Raw genomic sequence first — 9,526 nt, forward strand, 5'->3', positions numbered from 1 at the left:
TCAGTGTCCGATGACATAAAGTTTGTTGCTCTGTGAGCACAGGCATGAGTTTGTTGCTCTGTTGCACAGGCAATGAGTTTGTTGCTCTCTGAGCACAGGCAATGAGTTTGTGCTCTCTGAGCAGCAATGAGTTTGTTGCTCTCTGAGCACAGGCAATGAGTTTGTTGTCTCTGAGCACAGGCAATGGGTTTGTTACTCTATGAGCCACAGGCAATGGGTTTGTTACTCTATGAGCACGGCAATGAGTTTGTTACTTAATGAGCACAGGCAATGGGTTTGTTACTCTATGGACACAGGCAATGGGTTTGTTTCATTGAGCACCTGCATGGCAATTTATTTTGATCGTATTTGCTATATAACCCTTGAAGTGTTTAAAACTTTCATCAGGCAGCTAATGTATGTACCAATATAAATTTTCAAATACAGCATTCTAAGGTACGAGCTGTTGTTTTTGTTTTTTGACGGCAAAACGGATCTATGCAGTAATTATTTCCTCCCTGACAAGATCTCTTAATTACATTGCTTCGTTGTTGTATCTTAAAGCTCATTGGTTTCTTTAACTTTATTTCTGGAAAGATCAAAAGGTATGTTTTTAATAACAAGACTTTGTTCATAGTATGTGGGTTATCTTTATTTCTATTTATATCTTTTTTTATTTTGGCGATGTTCACAACAGTATTTCAAAGTAATAGGAATATACAAATGTTGTAGTTTTTACGTAGGGATGATTTTTTTTTTTTTCTTTTTTTTTTTACTTTTAAATATCTTTAGAAGCAGATTAGATTTAAGTAATGATTATGGTACAAATAATACCAGATGGTTACAACTTTTCAGTGGGTAATAACCTATTTTGGGCATTGATTGGAGAAACTGAACTCATGGTTTTAAAAGCTAATTATCATTTAAGTCAAAGATACCTTCCCTATTTCAAGAAATATTAAGACTTGACGATCACTTAACGGAGTTGTCAAGTAATTGCCGGAAGAACATTTTCTGCTGCTGTTTTTTTTTTTTTTTACAGGTCTGCAGGATGAACCAGAATTGAGGAAAATGTGCAGACACGATGCGGTTGCAAACCAAACCATTTCAGAGTTAAGCTGATATTTCTATGGATCAAAGATGTGGGCAGTGGTGATAGAAGTTCACTCCCCGACGTGGTTCGTTAAACACGTTAGTCCCGTTGCTGAATAACTGGTTCCATGCAACATAAAAACACCATACAAACAAAACAAGATGTCGACAAAGATGGATGTAGCGTCGTGTAATTTCTTGTTGGTTTTCCATGTTGTGCATTTCATTGAAACACTGATAGATTTGAGTTAGGATCCTGGGATGTTAAGCATCCGTAATCTTACTGTTTTCTGTTGTATATTTTAAAATCAAATATCAATAAATAATGGTTCTTTATAGTTTTCGGTTTCTGACTACTTCCTCGGTATTTTTATAGGGAAAAACAAAATCTGAATAATACTAATAAATAAATATATAGAACCAAGATCTCCAATAAATATATCGTAGGCAATAAAAAATTCAAATTGCGTGCTTTTGCTACTTTAGAACAATGTGCAATTAGAAGGTAAAACTTCATATGAAATTAATTTCATAGAGCTACTTCAAAGAATTATTTCCATTCATCGACATAAAAAATTGATCATCGTGGCTAAATAAAGGCTGTAACTCAGGCGAAAAGAATTTTAAGTAATTTTAAGTAATAAATAGTAAAAAAAAAATTATTTAATTACTGAGTAAATATAGGATGTAGAACAGGTGAAGAGAACTTTAACTTAATACGTATTTTAAATAAAGGACTTAACGTACTATGAGATTCAGGCCTCTGTAACACGGTTTTTTTCGCAATAACTTTTTATCTATGCATTTTTCATAAATATAACGCTTATTCAGAATACATATTATATCAACACACAAATTTTGAGTATATTCTGCACTACGTAGGTTGAATAAATTTGGTACTTATAATGTAAATTTGACCTTCTTTGAAGACGGGCCAACTTACTCAGAGAAACGGTTTCGAACGCACTCGTTACGTAACTTATGGACATCATTTCTTCCCTCTTTCTCGATGGATGATTGGCTATACGAACGAAGGCTAAACCTCTGGCAACAATGACATACAAATTTAAATACAAGCAAAGCAGTACACCTTCATGAACTCTGAAACCTCTCCTGATAACTGTCATAATGAACAAACCAACAAAATATGTTATTAAATACAAAAACACTTCGATTATTAGTCTAACTCTCAAAATAAGTTTCCAAAGAAATTACAGTCTACTTTATAGGTCACAATCAGATTGACAAGATGTAGGGAATAGTTGGTAATACCAAAAACATAGTAGACAAGCTTGATTTGATAACTGCTATACCAATGTCAAGCAATTTTATTTATTGGCTATCTACCTATACTGAAAAAAAATAGCCGGTTACCGTATATTGGCTTTAAAACCTTCACCAATAATATCGTCAGAATGGAGACTTCATGAGCTCCACCCACTTTCGCCTCGGTATAATTCAGGATAACACTGAAGGCTAACAGGGCATTGTTGGATTAGAAAATTTAACTTCTGGCTATAAAAAACTAATTTCTCGAGTAGTTGTAAGAAGTGCTAAATGATCCTCAAGGATCCCAGCAGTTGGTCTAAACGTTTAATTCATCTATTATTACTGCTATACTGTTGCGGCACTACTGCTGCAGTAGTATTACTACGCTAGCACTGATACCCCACCCACATCTATGTATCGTTCCGCCATTCATAAAGTCTTTGGGTTTCAGAGCCGATGGAATTTCTGTCTCGTGGATGGGCGGGGCAACATTTAGTCAAAAGTTGTTTGTTTACCTTGCTTACGTAATGAATGTTTTTCGACTCTTGGCTCGTAATCATTGGCCATGGCGTCGGCTAGATCATTTTTTACTCTATAAAAATTAAAACTATCGGGTTTAGGTTATTGATAATGCTGACAAAATTTGTGTGTGTTGTAAGATATACATATGTCAACTTTCAGCTAAGACCCGATGCTTTGACAAGGAGCAAAGTCCAAAAAACCGTGTTACAGAGACCCTGAATCTCATAGTAGGTGTAAATGATTTTGTGAAAAAAATAAAACACTTGAAAATAAAATCCTGAAATACTGAAGTGAAATTCTTGTTGAAGTATGAACGACCTTTTTAATGGGAGGGGGCAAAGGGGGTTGTGGATTCAGTGTATGGAGGTCGTTGGCAAACAATTCTGGTGATCACGTAAAGCTTTTGAGCACAAAGTTTTCTTCTACCGAAAACATTTGATATTTGTTTCAAAGATTTCCGTGTAATAGGTCACTTCGATTCTGAATAACTCATAGGTTATTCATGACTATTGTTTTTATGTAGATGTATAATATGAAATGGTTTTTGTTAATTGGTCTTTTAATTGGTATCTTTTCTTATTACGGAAATAATTGTAAACTACTGATAGAATTGTAATTAGCGAATGAATTAAAATACAAGTTATAAACTTATTGCTACATGAACCTTACATTTTGCAAAGGAGTTCTCGATAAGTTTTTATAATAAACTGTCTGCTCTAGAACAGAACGGCTGTAGTAAAATGTTATTGCCTGTTAAATACTTTTAGTAAATATAAATAAACTAATCTGAGAAACTCGTACCAGGCACTAACTAGGCATTATAGCGAAAGTAGTAACTCTTAAAATTTTGGAGGTTACTTATCAGGATGATTGAATTAATGTATTTGGAGAAAGGAAACGTCACTTAGGGTTTCTTTACGAAGACACATCTCGAGACGCTGCTAAGTCATTTGATATGGGTCGTGGTATAAATGCCAATAGATTTGCTACGCGAACTTCATCGCAACAGGATGTTCTTTAAGGGGAAAATCCGGAATAAAAAGAAAGATTGTTCCTACACGATATTCAAACCTTGAGGTCTTTTACATAAGGAATTACTTTTAGCGTTTGTATTACTGTTTGTTCGATACCACAAGAGACTGATTCCCGTTGCTGAATAACCACTGGTCCATGCAACGTAAAAACACCATACAAATAAACAAATAATCAAACCAACAAACAAGGAACTGATATGGAGGTCAAGGGATACAAAGGAAGGGGTAGGGCATGGAGGTATGCTTTGCAGTATGACAAATTGTGATGAAAGCAAATGAAATAGGAATTAGTTGGCAACTATCTTTAAAGATATTCAACTCATGATAAAACGAAAAAGACCTTTTCTCGATAATTATTTATTAAATATGACTACTACTACTATTACTACTACTACTACTACTACTACTACTAATAATAATAATAATAATAATAATCATTATCATTATCATTATCATTATCATTATCATTGATAATATATATATATTTTTTTTTGGTTTATCACAGTCCTCCAATTCGACTGGGTGGTATATAAGTGTGGGATTCCGGGTTCCATCCTGCGCCTTTAGGAGTCCATCACTCTCCTTACTATGTGTGCCGTTTCTAGGATACACTCATCTGCATGAGTCCTGGAGCTACTTCATCCTCTAGTTTTTCCAGATTCCTTTTCAGGATCTTGGGATCGTGCCTAGTGTTCTTATGATTATGGGTACAATATCCACTGGCATATCCCATATCCTTCTTATTTCTATTTTCAAGTCTTGATACTTATCCATTTTATCCTTTTCTTTCTCTTCAACTCTGGTGGTATCCCATGGTATTGCGACATCAGTGAGTGTTACTTTCTTCTTGATTTTGTCAATCAACGTCACGTCTGGTCTATTTGGACGTATCACCCTATCTGTTCTGATACCATAGTCCAGAGGATCTTTGCCTGATCGTTTTCTATCACTCCTTCAGGTCGGTGCTCGTATCACTTATTACTGCAAGGTAGCTGGTGTTTCTTGCACAGGCTCCAGTGGAGGGCTTTTGCCACTAAATCATGCCTCTTTTTTACTGGTTCTGTGCAAGTGCCGGACATTCACTTGGTATGTGTGGTTTATGGTCTCATTTTTCGTATTGTACTTCCTACATATGGGAAAGATGTTATTTACATCTATCGTTCTTTGGATATATCTGGTTCTAAGGGCCTGATCTTGTGCCGCTGTTATCATTCCTTCAGTTTCCTTCTTGAGCTATCCCTTCTGTAACCATTGCCATGTGTCATCGCTGGCTAGATCTTTAGCTGTCTCATGTATTGTCCGTGCATTGGTTTGTTGTGCCATTCCTCTGTTCTGTTGGCATTCTCCTGTCTCTGTATATTCTGGGTCTTCGTCTACTTTTATCAGTCCTTTTACCATGCACTCTTGAGCTACTCGTCTTCACTGGTTTTCAGATATTGCCCCAGTGCTCTGTTCGCGATGTTGACGCAGTCCATCTATGTTTAGTAGTCCTCTCCCTCCTTCCTTTCATATCATGTATAGTCTGTCCGTATTTGCTCTTGGATGTAGTGCTTGTGTATTGTCATATGTTTCCTAGTTTTCTGGTCTATGTTGCGGAGTTCTGCCCTATTATTATTATTATTATTATTTATATTATTATAATTTTTTTTTTAATTTTTTTTTTTTTTTTTTTTTTTTTTTTTTTTTTTTTTTTTTTTTTTTTTTTTGCTCTAACACAGTCCTCCAATTCGACTGGGTGGTATTTATAGTGTGGGTTCCGGGTTGCATCCTGCCTCCTTAGGAGTCCATCACTTTTCGTACTATGTGTGCCGTTTCTAGGATCACACTCTTCTGCATGAGTCCTGGAGCTACTTCAGCCTCCAGTTTTTCTAGATTCCTTTTCAGGGATCTTGGGATCGTGCCTAGTGCTCCTATGATTATGGGTACGATTTCCACTGGCATATCCCATATCCTTCTTATTTCTATTTTCAGATCTTGATACTTATCCACCCTTTTTTCCCTCTCTTTCTCTTCAACTCTGGTGTCCCATGGTATTGCGACATCAATGAGTGATACTTTCTTCTTGACTTTGTCAATCAACGTCACGTCTGGTCTGTTTGCACGTATCACCCTATCCGTTCTGATACCATAGTCCCAGAGGATCTTTGCCTGATCGTTTTCTATCACTCCTTCAGGTTGGTGCTCGTACCACTTATTACTGCAAGGTAGCTGATGTTTCTTGCACAGGCTCCAGTGGAGGGCTTTTGCCACTGAATCATGCCTCTTTTGTACTGGTTCTGTGCAAGTGCCGGGCATTCACTTGCTATGTGGTTTATGGTTTCATTTTTCGTATTGCACTTCCTACATATGGGGAGATGTTATTACCGTCTATCGTTCTTTGAAACATATCTGGTTCTTAGGGCCTGATCTTGTGCCGCTGTTATCATTCCTTCAGTTTCCTTCTTTAGCTCTTCCCTCTGTAGCCATTGCCAATTGTCATCGCTGGCTAGTTCTTTAGTCTGTCTCATGTATTGTCCGTGCATTGGTTTATTGTGCCATTCCTCTGTTCTGTGTCTTTCTCCTGTCTCTGTATATTTCTGGGTCTTCGTTCTACTTTTATTAGTCCTTCTTCCATGCACTCTTTAGCCCCATCGTCTTCACTGGTTTTCAGATATTGCCCCAGTGCTCTGTTTTCGATGTTGACGCAGTCCTCTATACTTAGTAGTCCTCTCCCTCCTTCCTTTCGTGTTATGTATAGTCTGTCCATATTTGCTCTTGGGTGTAGTGCTTTGTGTATTGTCATATGTTTCCTGGTTTTCTGATCTATGGTGCGGAGTTCTGCCTTCGTCCATTCGACTATTCCTGCGCTGTATCTGATTACTGGCACTGCCCATGTGGTTTATGGCTTTTATCATATTTCCGGAGTTGAGTTTTGACTTGAGTATCGCCTTGAGTCTCTGCATATATTCTTTCCTGATCGTGTCCTTCATCTCTTGGTGTAATATCCCTCCTTCCATTATTCCCAGGTATTGTATCCCATCTCATCTATGTGTTGATGTTGTCTCCCCATCTGGTAGCTTAATCCCTTCAGTTCTCGTTACTTTGCCTTTTTGTATGTTGACTAAGGCGCATTTTTCTAGTCCTGATGTCCCCAGATACAATCCTTACAGTCTGGATTAGGGTATCTATTTCCTTGATGCTCTTACATACAGCTAGATGTCGTCCATGAACATCAGATGGTTGATTCTGTTGCCTCTTTTCTTGAGTTGGTTTCCCGGCATCCATCTTCGTAGTACTTTTGTCATGGGAATCATGGCTACTACGAAGAGTAGTGGACAGTGAGACGCCCTGGAAGATCCCTCTCCTGATATTAACCTCTGCTAGTCTTATTCCAGAGCTTGTAAGTATTATATTCCAGTTGCGCATGTATTTTTGAGGAAGCTGATGGTGTTTTTCCTACTACCCCATATATTTTCAGGCATTCTATCAGCCATGTGTGTGGTATCATGTCGAAGGCTTTCTTATAGTCTATCCATGCCATGCTTAGGTTGGTTTTCCTTCTCCTACTGTTCTTCATTACACTTCCTTCTGCAGCCTTTCTGTTGGTGGGGGATGGGTTTGTCTCCTCTAGGTAGTTGTATAGCCTTTCACTGATGATACCATGTTAGTAACTTCCACATTATTGGTAGGCAGGTGATAGGCCTGTAGTTACTGGCTATATTTCCCTTACTCTGTTCTTTTTGTACTAAGGATGGTTCTTCTGTGGTCATCCATTTGGGTGCTTGGTGATTTGAGATACAATGCTGGAGTTTGTTCTGCTATTCGTGGGTGTAGGGCCTTGAAGTTTTGAGCCAGTATCCATGGACTTCATCGGGACCTGGGGCTTTCCAGTTTGGCATTTCTTTAGTTGGTGTCTGACTATGTCGTCGTGATCTCTTGTGAATCTATGTTTTATTCTCCCTGTTTCTTCTTCCTTGACTTCCTGGAGCCATGTTTGCTGTTTGTTATGTGATACCGGATTGCTCCATATGTTTTCCCAGAGTCTCTTACTTGGGTTCGGCTTCAGGAATTTCTGGGTGGTTGTCTTCCCTCTTAGTTGGCTGTATATCTTTTCTGGTTGGTTCCGAATAGTTTGTTCTGTTGGTATCCCTTATTCCTGTTCATATACCGTTGGATCTTATGTGCTTTGGCCTTAAGCCTCTGTTTTTACATCTTCTATTGTGTTGTTTAGTCCCTCTCTTGTACTTTGTATTTCTCGTTGAGTTCGTCCTTGTTTTTCTTGCTTCTTAGCCTTTTTTTCTGCCATCTCGTTCAGTTTACTCAAGTCAGATCTCATCACCATGATTGCTTTTCCAGGCGCCTTTTCCAAGGAGGCTGCTGTTTGGTTTCTGTTGGGTTGGTTTTGCTGGTGGTGTTGGTGTTCGAATCCCATCAGTTCTGCTACTAATCTTGCTCCTGCATATGTCAAGTTATTTGTTTCTGTGATACTGGTGGTGTGTATTATGCCCATTATTTCATTGACCTCACTTGTTTTCTCCCTTAATTTCTTGGTGGTTGTAGGCTTTCATGGAGGGGATCTTTGTTCTCTCTGTATCTGGCTCCATCCATTGTCTAATCTTTTCTACCCATTCCGTCCTCTCTGTTACTTCGTCGGTGTTTCTTCGTGTGTCGTTGTTTGATACCTCATCCTCCCTGTTGTCTTCTGTGGCATCGTCTCTCAGTTCGTCTTCGTGTAATTCGTTGTCGTGTGACATTTCCCTTTCCAGTTCTTCTCTTTTTGTTGGTGAGAGCCAGTTCTTTTCTTTATGTTTCCTTACTTAGTCTGCCAGCCTCTGCTCTGTTTGGGAGGGGGTGTTATTCTCTCATTCCAGATGTGACCAATTTCTTCTATATCCTCTCTCCGTCGGGTTGCTTCTGATGTAGCATCTCCATATTTCCTTATTTTTTTTCTCTTCTCCATTTCTTCCTTTTTGCCTCTGTAGCTCCTATCTCAGGCTGTTGATTACTGTCGTTGTGGTGATCAGTTGCTGGATGACGACCTCCAAGTACTGACCGTCTTCCCTTCAATTGGGTTGAATACTTGGTTGCCGGACGAAGCTCCTCTGTTGCCAGAGGTTCCATTTACGTCGTTGTCGTTTATTCCTTCATTTCTTTCCATCATTGCTGAGTTTTGCTATGAACCCATAGCTGGACCCTACCCCATCAGGGATAGGTACTCATTTACAGCTGAGTAGACTGAGGAAATTATGGTAAAGATCCTTTCCCAAGGAATCAACGCCGAGGAGAGCGGTCACCCATCCAACGACTGACCAGCCCCAATGTTGCTTAACTTAAGTCTATGACGAACTAACCCACTCCTCCACGGCGCCACTATATTATTATTATTATTATTATTATTATTATTATTATTATTATTATATGTCAAAAACTTGAACTAATGATATACGATTATGCACGATGATAAGAATCTACCACTAATTTCATACCAATCCAATTATTGTCACCAAAATGTTCACTCTCCAAACACGCCACCAGATCTTTGTTAGCTTTGCTAATTGCTGTGAAAACAAACTGGGCTTTTGATGTTCAATTTATTGCTAGATCAGTGAGCATGAGGTCACCTGGTGTCAAAAATGGACGCGTGCAGTAAT

At 38.4% G+C, this 9,526-nt stretch overlaps 1 long non-coding RNA gene across 1 annotated transcript in view; it reads left to right on the forward strand.

Annotated features, from left to right (window-relative positions):
- The window catches only part of LOC135209428 (uncharacterized), a 74,356-nt gene extending 73,287 nt beyond the window's left edge, over window positions 1-1,069 (forward strand). Inside the window, exon 3 of the long non-coding RNA XR_010313350.1 lies at window positions 1,022-1,069. This is a non-coding gene — a long non-coding RNA (uncharacterized LOC135209428). The remainder of the gene's footprint in view (window positions 1-1,021) is intronic.
- The last annotated feature ends 8,457 nt before the right edge of the window (window positions 1,070-9,526 follow it).

This window comes from Macrobrachium nipponense, chromosome 38, assembly GCF_015104395.2.
Source record: "Macrobrachium nipponense isolate FS-2020 chromosome 38, ASM1510439v2, whole genome shotgun sequence".
Classification (NCBI taxonomy): domain Eukaryota; kingdom Metazoa; phylum Arthropoda; class Malacostraca; order Decapoda; family Palaemonidae; genus Macrobrachium; species Macrobrachium nipponense.